Consider the following 10,436-nt stretch of genomic DNA (forward strand, 5'->3'; position numbering starts at 1 on the left):
GCCAGCCAAGAATGGTCGTCGCCAATGCGACCATGGTGACCGTAATATAAAAGGGTTGCTAATAAGATCTTACAATTACTTGACTTTACCTTCCATTACTAATATTTAGGATAAGTTTAAAGATCAGAACCCACTTTTGGAAAGTAAACTTAATTGACTTACTCCTGAATGGCTTATACAGTATATACTTTGCGATCATGATGGTATGGGTTTGTTTGTGTATGTATGTGTGTTTTTGTGGGTGCATGTATGTATGTATGTATGTATGTATGTATGTATGGGTGTAGGTAGGTAACTATGAAATGTTTAGATTTTCACAGTGACCACTCACTTTCTACAGATTTGGGTAGAATCAATGTTTTTAGATGTTGCTTTTGTTAAGCTGTGGTCAAATGGCATTTAAGGTCAGTTGAGGCCATAAGTGGTATTCCAGAATGAGTGCCATATATGGTGAGTAGCATTCTCACAATCAGTAACAAGCATGTACAATTTTGGGTAGAGGTCACTGGTCATTTGAGCTCCCTCAAATGGCAATCCTTAAACCCTCTAAACATGGGCGGGATTACGGGGGGGGGGGGCAAGAGGGGGCATTTGCCCCCCACTTTTCCCCAAATCTTAGTTCACTTTTTTGTCATTTTTGCAGACAAATGTGCACAACCCTAATCGAAATTATTCCCCCATAACAGCTCTATCAAATAGGCCTATTTGTTTCGAATCTAAGTCGAATTTGTGTTTAAGATCGTAACATGTAGCATGCAGAATAGCTGGAGCTAGCACATGGTTCGCAGCACAGGTTACGAATCCTGGAGCTAACACACTAGCGATTCAATTCTGCATGTGATGAATCCGCGGCATGTGCTTACAGTGCTAGCTTCAGGAATTGATTTTCAACATTGCTGCTCTACTGAACGCGTTGAATAACTAAATCCAGAGAAACTATTTACGAAAGCCAGATTTGCATATTGGGTATATCAATAAGTAAATTCAATACACTGACACATGACACCCCCCCCCCCCGTGTCATTCAACAATATGCAATGGCAATGCCAATGTAATTTCTTTACTGCTCGAAATCACCCCTCCTCGACTTCAGTGGCGATGGAACCGGTGGACTTGAGGGGCTTAACCCCCATGAAAAAAGTGGGGGGGGGGTAAAGGTATGTTCAGCCCCAATGTTTGCCAAGTGCTCCAAGAAGTGGGGACCGCGAGGAGAATTTCGAAGTGGGTGCTGAACATATTCTTGATCGGTCCAAATGCACAATATACTAATAATTTTAGGGGGAAAGAACTGTCTAGATGCGATTTATTGTTACCAGAGGTGTCATTTTTGCTGATCTAGGATTTCCTTTTTGCTTAAATTTTGATGCGCCGCACCAACTGATGGTGGTGCACTGCCTAAATAATGACGTATAAGCTTCAGTTGTACATCACCATATAAGTTCTTCTATCCGTCTTCCCTAAATTTAAACACGTTCATTAATTGTTTGGATGCAATTTAAAGCCTATATGGGTGTTAATTTTACAGATCTAAGGGTACCTTTCATCGAAAATTTCGACGTGATCCTTGTCAACCAATGATGGCGCTCCGCTTAGATAGTGACGTATAAAAAAGGTGTACATCACCATCTGACCATATGTTCTACTATCAATCCTCTTCAAATTTTTAAACAATAATTAGCTATCTAGATACAAATTGCAGACATGAGATCCATATTTCAAGGATGGGTACATGCAGCTTAGAGCACTCGGGAAGTGCCGTTTCCGGCCATCTGGAGGGTTTGTAAAGCCCAAAAATTTCTTGAACGCTCCGCGCCAATCGATGGTGGTGCTCTGCTTAGATAGTCTTGCTGGCAGGTTTGCCCCCCCCCTCACTTTCACAACTCAAATCCTGCCCCTGCCTCTAAACATGATAACTCAAGATTGCAACTGAAGTGGATAGTTTAGACGCTAGGGTTATTAGGCAGTAAGTTATATAGTGAAATATAAATATATGTCACTCATCTCAAACACTTTAGTCCTTTTTGCGCTAGGTTGCTGTCTCGTACAAACCCTACAGACAGGCTCCAATGAAAAATCCAAACACAAATCCCAATATCAAAATCCTAATCCATAAAAACAATATAATTCGCCCGGAAGCAGGGAGAACACATATTCGATTTGATATGGAATAAAAGTAGGGAAAAACAATAAAGGTTTTCCGTTCAAGCGTAATTTTGTCGTAAAATATATAATATCGTTGAATTTTGTAATCCAATTGTATCGTAGTCGTAAGTAGCTATAATCTTTCATTGTGTGAAAGATTAGGCTTATCTTTTATAAGAACAAAAATATCCATTGTTTTATTGAAACCAATGTCTCTTGACCCAGCATGAGTCATGACATTGATGAAGTTATGATTGAGCGTAATTAATCTTCTGAAAATGAGGGCGCACTTCCGATTTACAAAAGTTGCAGTCCTCTACTATAGGAAATGAAAGTGAGTTTATGGCTGCTTTCATTTTTAGCTGGGGCAGATGTCATTATTTTAAGAGAAAATGCATCTTCACAACATTCTTAATTTGTGGACTTGACAACACATGTCAAATGACCACCTACCTTACAGCAATTTAACTTCTAAAACCAATTCATATAATTCCATGGTATTTCCTTCAATCTGAAAAAGATGTCATGCAATAAGATCATTCTCTACAGTATGGTAACAATAGCAAATGTTGGTGTAATACTGTGTTAAAAAAACTGAGAAAAGATCATCCTTATGTTTGATCTAAGTAGTGCTATCTTCATCTTTCTCAAGTGGTTTCAACTTTGACAAATAGGTAATTGCAGAAAAGAATGCACAACACTTTCTAGCAACTGTCTACATAAAAAAATGAAACTCATTCAGGCTGACTGACATCTTTCAGGCAAGGACTCACCAAGCCTTCTGGTTCAATTAAATGTCCAGAGTGTACACCAAGTACACATTGCATCATTCCTACTACCTACTGTATGTTCTGGCACACAAGAAGTTTGACAATGCATTGAAAACTGGGACTGGACATACTGTATTGTAGAGTGCAGTGAATGGAAAATTTGATACATTTTAAACAATCATAAAACTACTGTAGAATTGGATAATTTCTGAGTTACACTCATTTATTGACCCATGGTAAGCGGTGAATCTCGGTTAGCTTAAAGAGCTAATCTTACCCAAGACCCTTCGTCTTTTCAATCATATCTTTTCAGCACCTATTGTAGATTTATGGAACTCTTTGGTAAAGTTGGATGAGAAAGCACTTGTGTATTTCTCATATTGGGTCTTCTTTTTTCCTCACTGGTACATTGCTTGCAAATATTGATCAGTATCATCATTGCATAAAGTTAACTCTGTGTAGTTGTGAGAAGGTATTGTAATTCACTGTTATGTAAAGTCTTCATCAATTATTCCAGAATGCATGTTCCATTACAAAAATGTTACATGATACACTAGAAAAGACATTCATCTGGGGACTTTGGTGGGATTCGAACCCACACTCCAAAATCATGCTTTGGATTCAACCTCATGACAAAGTCTTGTACACAAGAATGTCCAACCTGGATAACATGCTCTATGTATGTGTAATGAACAGTACAGAATTTGCTTAGAAAAGGCATTGTGAGAACTATGTATTAAATATGAAGTAAAATAACATCATAGGAATGATGACAAACTTATTGATTTATTTTCAGTTTTAATGAATTTGAACCAAGGGCGGCGGAAGCACTTTTAATCTGGGGTGGGGGCACCAACGTCTATTGTGGATCAACATTAGCAAAAACCATGATAGTTATCGTGACCACAACAAGAATCGGGTGATATGTAGGAATGTCATAGAAAGTAGATCATCCATGCTGTTTTTGTGGAGGTCAAAGGTCATCTGAGGTCAAATGCAAAAACCAAACATTATAATTGATGAGGCAAATTTTGATTAAGCCTAAACTTGGTGTGTATGACCTTCATAGTAAATTTATGAGCCCTATTGGTTTTGGTGGAGGTCAAGGTCATCTGAGGTCAAACTTTGAAAACCTTGTATTTAGCATAGCTGAATCTAGAGGCAAACTTTGATTGGGCTTATCCTTGTAATATGCAGAATATTGATACCTATTGCGTTTGGTTATATTGAATGGATGCGTGTCCTAAATCTTGTGGTACCTACTCTCCAGTGTATATAATTCCAGAACAAGTTGGTATTATATCATGGAGGTACCTCCATGATTATATTAACCACTACATCATATTGCAATCTTGTAACGACAGCAAATAACTGTGCCAATTGGAATAATTTCTGTTACTGATTTATACGTGTCATTAGAGGAGACCCTCTTGGATCACTTGTGGAGCAGATGTGATCCCATGTAATGACAATTGCAATGACAAAAGTGTCTGTCTGTCTGTCTGTCTGTCTGTCAGATTGTTGTTGATGTTACTGATTAGATTTTACCTATCAAACTTAATTTTATTTCTATATTTTATAGACTATACTATAAATGCTTCAAGAAAGCCTATGGTGATACTCAGCAGGCTGGTGTCCTCCAACACCTAGAAAATCTGATTCTTCAACTCAACCACCTCGGCAGATAGCCTGTGACTGTGTCAAAATGGACTGCACTTCAGAAAACCAGCTAATAGTAGGTATTTGCACACTGTTGATGAAACAAGTTCTTAGCACAGTTTAACGACAATTCTGTCGTATATCTCTTCCAATGACTCATTCATGCGGTGGAGGCGTTCCTATGGGATGTCTTATTGTCACCAATGAAAGCATCAACACAATTAAGGCCGCTCTGTCCTTATACCTTCAATTGATTCCAGAGGATGGTTTTTATGGGCGAGGAAGTACTGGACCCAAGCTTATAATGACTGATGATAGTGTTGCTGAACGCACAGCGCTTCAAGCAGTGTTCGACGTTGCTTCTTTGAATCTTCCATGTTTTGCAGGCTACCTGGAGGTGGCTATGGGATGCAAAACATGGTATTAGTAACCAGTGTTAAAATCTGCTATATGCTGATGATGCTTAACAACTTGATGTGTACACGTCCATGCTCACAAATAACACAGTAATTAAGTATACAAGCTTCCATTAAAGCAACTGTATAGCTGCAAAGAACAATGGGCCCTATGCTATAGAAAAGATATTCCGGTGAGAGGAATAACACAAACAATTATTGTGTAGCCGCAATGTTTGTTTCAAACGATCGTATCCTGCAATGCAGCAAGGCATTTAATGATGTCCAGCTTTTTGATTTTGTGTCAACAAGAATGATGGACTTCTATGAGCTACGCTTGTTGCACATTGCAATGTATCATTGTATCATTACAAGAAGAGTAAATTCTTGCCACCTGCAAGTTCCATCGACCAAGAGCAGATTGTTTCCATATCTGAAACAAAGTACAGTGTACCCAGTTCCAGTGAAGATGGCATTGTTTATACTGTAAATACTGTAGTCGGCTTGTGTACACGTTATTTTGGTCTAAACGGAGCACCGTGTAAATATCAAGCAGCTGTCCTCAAGAAGTTTCACATCACTAAACTATATTCCTGTGAATGATCCTGAAGAGAGGAATGCATTGTGTTATATTGCAATAGGGCAAAAACTGAGCCATGACTGGTTTAAGTTGTTGCACCAATATGATGGAAAGTACTAGTGAGTATTCAGCTGTGTCGTCAGATGAATATATGGAAGCACTAAGGCTGTATTAGGCAGCTTGGGCCAGCAAAAAAAGTTGCATACTACAACTACTAACAGCAGTGCATCTGATATGATGGAAAGTACTTGTGAGTATTCAGATGTCGTCAGATGAATATAGAAGCACTACTGCTGTATTACGCAGCTTGGACCATCAAAGAGTATTTCAAAATGCATATCTTGCAAGGACTGCACATTATACTGCTGACTCCCAGAGTAACCCCTACAAACCAGAGTTAAAATGACTTCACAGACTACTTTGACTTGTTATTGGAGAAGTTAAATGACAACCCAGAATGCTATGCTCCTGCTATTGAATCATTCATTAAATCTGGTAGGAAGCTTCATACTGATGCCGCCTTACTTTCTGCATTGAATTGCTTTGGGAAGTTTTCAGGCCTAAAATCAAAATGCAAGTAAAGCAATCTAGTCCGCTTGAAAACAATTGGTGTGCAGCCAACTGCATTATCAAGAAGAAAGATGCCTATTCAGGGCAGATCTTCTCATGGTGGAGGCCGTCAAGTAAATCATCGCATGTACAAGACATCGTTATGCAAGCATAAGAAAGAAAACCAAAATTCTCTCCACTTCTCCCCCTAAGGGTAGACATGCACATAGGCGTAGGAGCCTCATTTGATTTGGGGGGGCTGTAACGACTTGCCTGAAAAATATAACCAAAATTTTTCACGCGTTCCACATGTCAATGTGCATATCTAATAGGCATCAATCAGTTATTACATCACCTGCCAATAACATAAAATAATTTTCCCTGTTACTACCCTTCCATATTGGTTAGAATTATTGAGGAAGTCATTACAACAATAATGATAATAATAATATAAGTTTAACCATTGAAAAACACATTGCAAATTCTTCTTCTTTCAGTAGGTGCCAGTGGCGGAGCTAGGGGTATTGGTCGGGGGGGGGGAGAGAATGGTCTGTAGGGGCGCTTTTGACAATATCTTAGCGGAGCGCCACCACAGGTTGGCGCGGAGCGTACAGGATTTTTTTGAGTAAAGATACTCCCTAGATCGCCGGAAATTACCCTTTCTGGACCTTGCTAATTTGCAGATTAACAAAGAATGAATAGGTGTCATCCCCATTTGTCAGAAAATTGCACCAACAAAATGTGACAAATGTCAATAGGTGTTTGAGAGCGCAATAAAAAAGTCAATAATCGCGAATAAGTCAAAAGTGGTAAAAAGCTGAAAATGGCGCCAGCAGTCCAATCGAGTCCGTCAGGGGGGCATCTGCCCCTCTGACTGTATGGACGCTCCGCCACTGGTAGGTGCCCGCAAAATTCTCAGCATATTGCCCAAATTTTCACCACAAAAATTGAAAAAAAAATGCAATTACTATTCTTTCAGTAGGTGCCCGAAAAAATTCTCAGCATATTGCCCGAATTTTCACCAAAATATTTGAAAAACACATTGCAAATTATTATTCTTCCAGTAGGTGCCCAAAAAATTCTCAGCATATTGCCCCAATTTTCACCCAAAAACTTGGTTGGGGGGGCTGCAGCTCCCCCGCCTCCTACGCCTATGGACATGCACCACATTCATTGGCCACCTGTGTTACTGAAAGAAAACTGTAGCTTAGGAAAGCGACATAGTGCAGTAAGCCATGTGTAGACTTGAATTTGAGTCATTAGATGGAATGACTCGCCTCAGTTATTGCAGTTAAATCTTTTTTATTGACAAAATGCAAAGATTGTTAGCCAAAACACTTTGCCAAATAGTAATCTTGCTACTTCTAGTAAAGTCACTGCGATGTTGTAGTTGAGTACTCGTATCAGAGTACCAACAACTGGAATACTTCTTAGGGCTCTGAGCAGTGTTAGCGCTAAGCATCGCTATGGCGGGATTCGTTCACTTTCTTGCCGATCCCCCTAACCCCCCCCTCCATTTGAAAATACCCCAAAATTTTTGGAAGGGGGGATTCCACCCATTAAAATATAATCATAGTGCCAACACTGGCTATGAGTACTAAGTATCATTATCAGAGTCCAAGTATTTTAAGATCCGAATATGAGCTCTATTGTCCGAGTATGATACAGTTGGGTACACTTTTTTTATCTGAGTTCTTTCAAGTACTTGTGGATTATTTTCCAATACTGTTGAATAATTAAACTGCAACATTGCGACTCTGCATTCCCTGGATAATTGATAATATCTACACAGGCTAATACTAGAACACTAAAGCAGCTCTATAGACATTCCCTATGTGATTACATTATATGTACACTGTCATATGGGTGAAGTGGGGTAGTATAATTTGTAGACAAACCAAAATATGCAATGAATGGAAAGAAAGTAAGTGAAATAAGTACAAATCCAGGATATTTGGCATATTCCGAGTAATTTTGATACTGAGAACCATTGCACAAGTATGGGTACTTTGTCATCTGATATGGAGTACTTTAACATCCGAGTACAAATACTAACAAACTTGCAAATCAGTACTCTAGTAGTACTCGAGTATCTACTACTTTTCAAGCATTACAACACTGATGATGTGCCACTTGCTTTTTGCAAAGTTATTCAGAAAGTTTGGTAGTCAACAAGTACACTGTAAATTGAAAGTGTTTAGATTTGAACACCAAAGTAAACACCTGGCTGTGACAGCCTTTGAACACATCATTTGCATTAATGTTAAACATTAGTATTTAGGCCGTTGCTTTGCAGTGTAGTTTTGTATATATTTGTGTATTATTATTTCTTGTATTGTATTTTTGTTCTCTAAGTGCTGCAATATGGATGGAGCAGCACTAAATGTGCCTTATGTATGTGTGTTTACTGTGTCATATGTGTCTGTATAAATGTGCCCAACTTAAACATTGTGCTTTTGAACACCAGATGGTGTTTATATTGAAACATTTTAATTTCTCCGTCCTAAATGCTCGGTCAGTATGCCAAAAGACATCTGCAATTTTGGACATTGTTCATGAATACCAGCTGGACCTTTTTACCATTACTGAGACCTGGTTGGCTCCAACTGGTGATGATGTGTTAATTCGTGCCCTTACACCACCTAACTTTGACTTTATCCATTTGCCACGTGGATCACGTGGAGGTGGTGTCGGCTTTCTCTCCAAGAAATCGTTGTCTTTTAATTTGATTTCTTCAGTTACATATCATTCTTTTGAGAGTCTCGAAGTTTTTAGCGCATTAGCGAATCTGAGAGTTGTGGTTCTCTACCGTCCACCTCGTTCTACTACCAATAAATTCACGGTCAAGTTCTTTCTGGAAGAGTTTACTGATTATGTGCAGTTTCTTAACACTACTCCTGGAAAATTACTCATAGTTGGTGACTTTACATGGACTTTATATGGATAATTCTGAATCTCTTGATGTTAAAAAGTTTACATCCCTTCTTTACTCAGGAAACTTGTGCCAACATGTTACTACACCAACACACAAACATGGTCACATTCTTGACTTAGTTATTTCTCGTGTCACAGAGCAAGTTATTAATGACATTTCTGTATTGGATCCACATGTATCTGATCATATGATTATTACCGGTCACATTAACTGCAAAGACCACTGTTGTCAATAAACCAGTCAAATGTTATTGTAGGACACAAGATATTGACTTGGTTCAGTTTAGATCTGATATTAATGATAGCCCAATTTGCAGTGTTGATCAAAAGGGTTTACTCCCTGAACTTGTGTCTACTTTTGACTCATTGAGTATTATTATTGATAAACATGCCCCTGTTATTAGGAAGGTCGTCAAACCTGACAAAGAAAACTGAACCTTGGTTTAGTCTGGATATTGTCCAAGCTAAGAAAGTTAGGAGACAGCACGAGCGTCAGTGGCGCAAAACAGGTTTATCTGTTCATAGAGAACTTTTTAAGGAACATTGTACAGTTGTGCGGAACAAAATCTATACTGCAAGGAGAAATTATCACGCCACGATTATTGCGGATACATCATCTCCTAAAGATCTTTTCAAGACTGTTGATTTTCTTTCAAATAAACAGAAGTGTGCCATCCTGCCGAACTATTCCTGCCATACAGAGTTATCTGAGAGATTCTCCCTTTATTTTTCCAAGAAGATCTCGGAACTTTGTACTATGTTAAATCGTCCATCTTTCTGCAAATTTTTTAACTGAGCCATCGCCTGCATCTTCATTTGACAGTTTCTCTGAAGCTACTGAAGATGAAATACTTAAAATTATCAAAAACTCTCCATCAAAATCGTGTATGCTTGATCCTCTGCCAACATGGTTAGCTAAAGGTTGTTCAACAGAACTCATTCTTCTCATCACGAATATTGTCAATACTTCTATGTCAACAGGAACTGTACCTGATTCCTTTAAGGTTGCTCATGTGACTCCTGTACTTAAAAAGATAGAAACTGTTTAAAAAATTATCGCCCTATTTCGAACTTGAGTTTCGTTTCAAAGGTTTTGGAAAAGACAGTTTTATCTCGCTTAATGGATTATCTTACACAGGAGAATCTTCTCGAACCATACCAGTCAGCTTATAAGTCTGGTCACAGTACGGAAACTGCCCTCAATGCAGTTCATAATTTTATTACATCCAAGCTTGATGAAGACTGCTTTGTCCTTCTAGTTCTTTTAGACTTATCATCAGCTTTTGATACAGTTAATCATTCCATTTTGTTAGAAAGACTGCAGTCAAAGTATCGATTAGGTGGTACTGTTCTATCCTGGTTCAATTCTTATATTACTGAGCGTTATCAACAGGTGAAAATTGAAGA

This window comes from Apostichopus japonicus, chromosome 21 (assembly GCF_037975245.1).
Source record: "Apostichopus japonicus isolate 1M-3 chromosome 21, ASM3797524v1, whole genome shotgun sequence".
In the NCBI taxonomy this organism is placed as follows: domain Eukaryota; kingdom Metazoa; phylum Echinodermata; class Holothuroidea; order Aspidochirotida; family Stichopodidae; genus Apostichopus; species Apostichopus japonicus.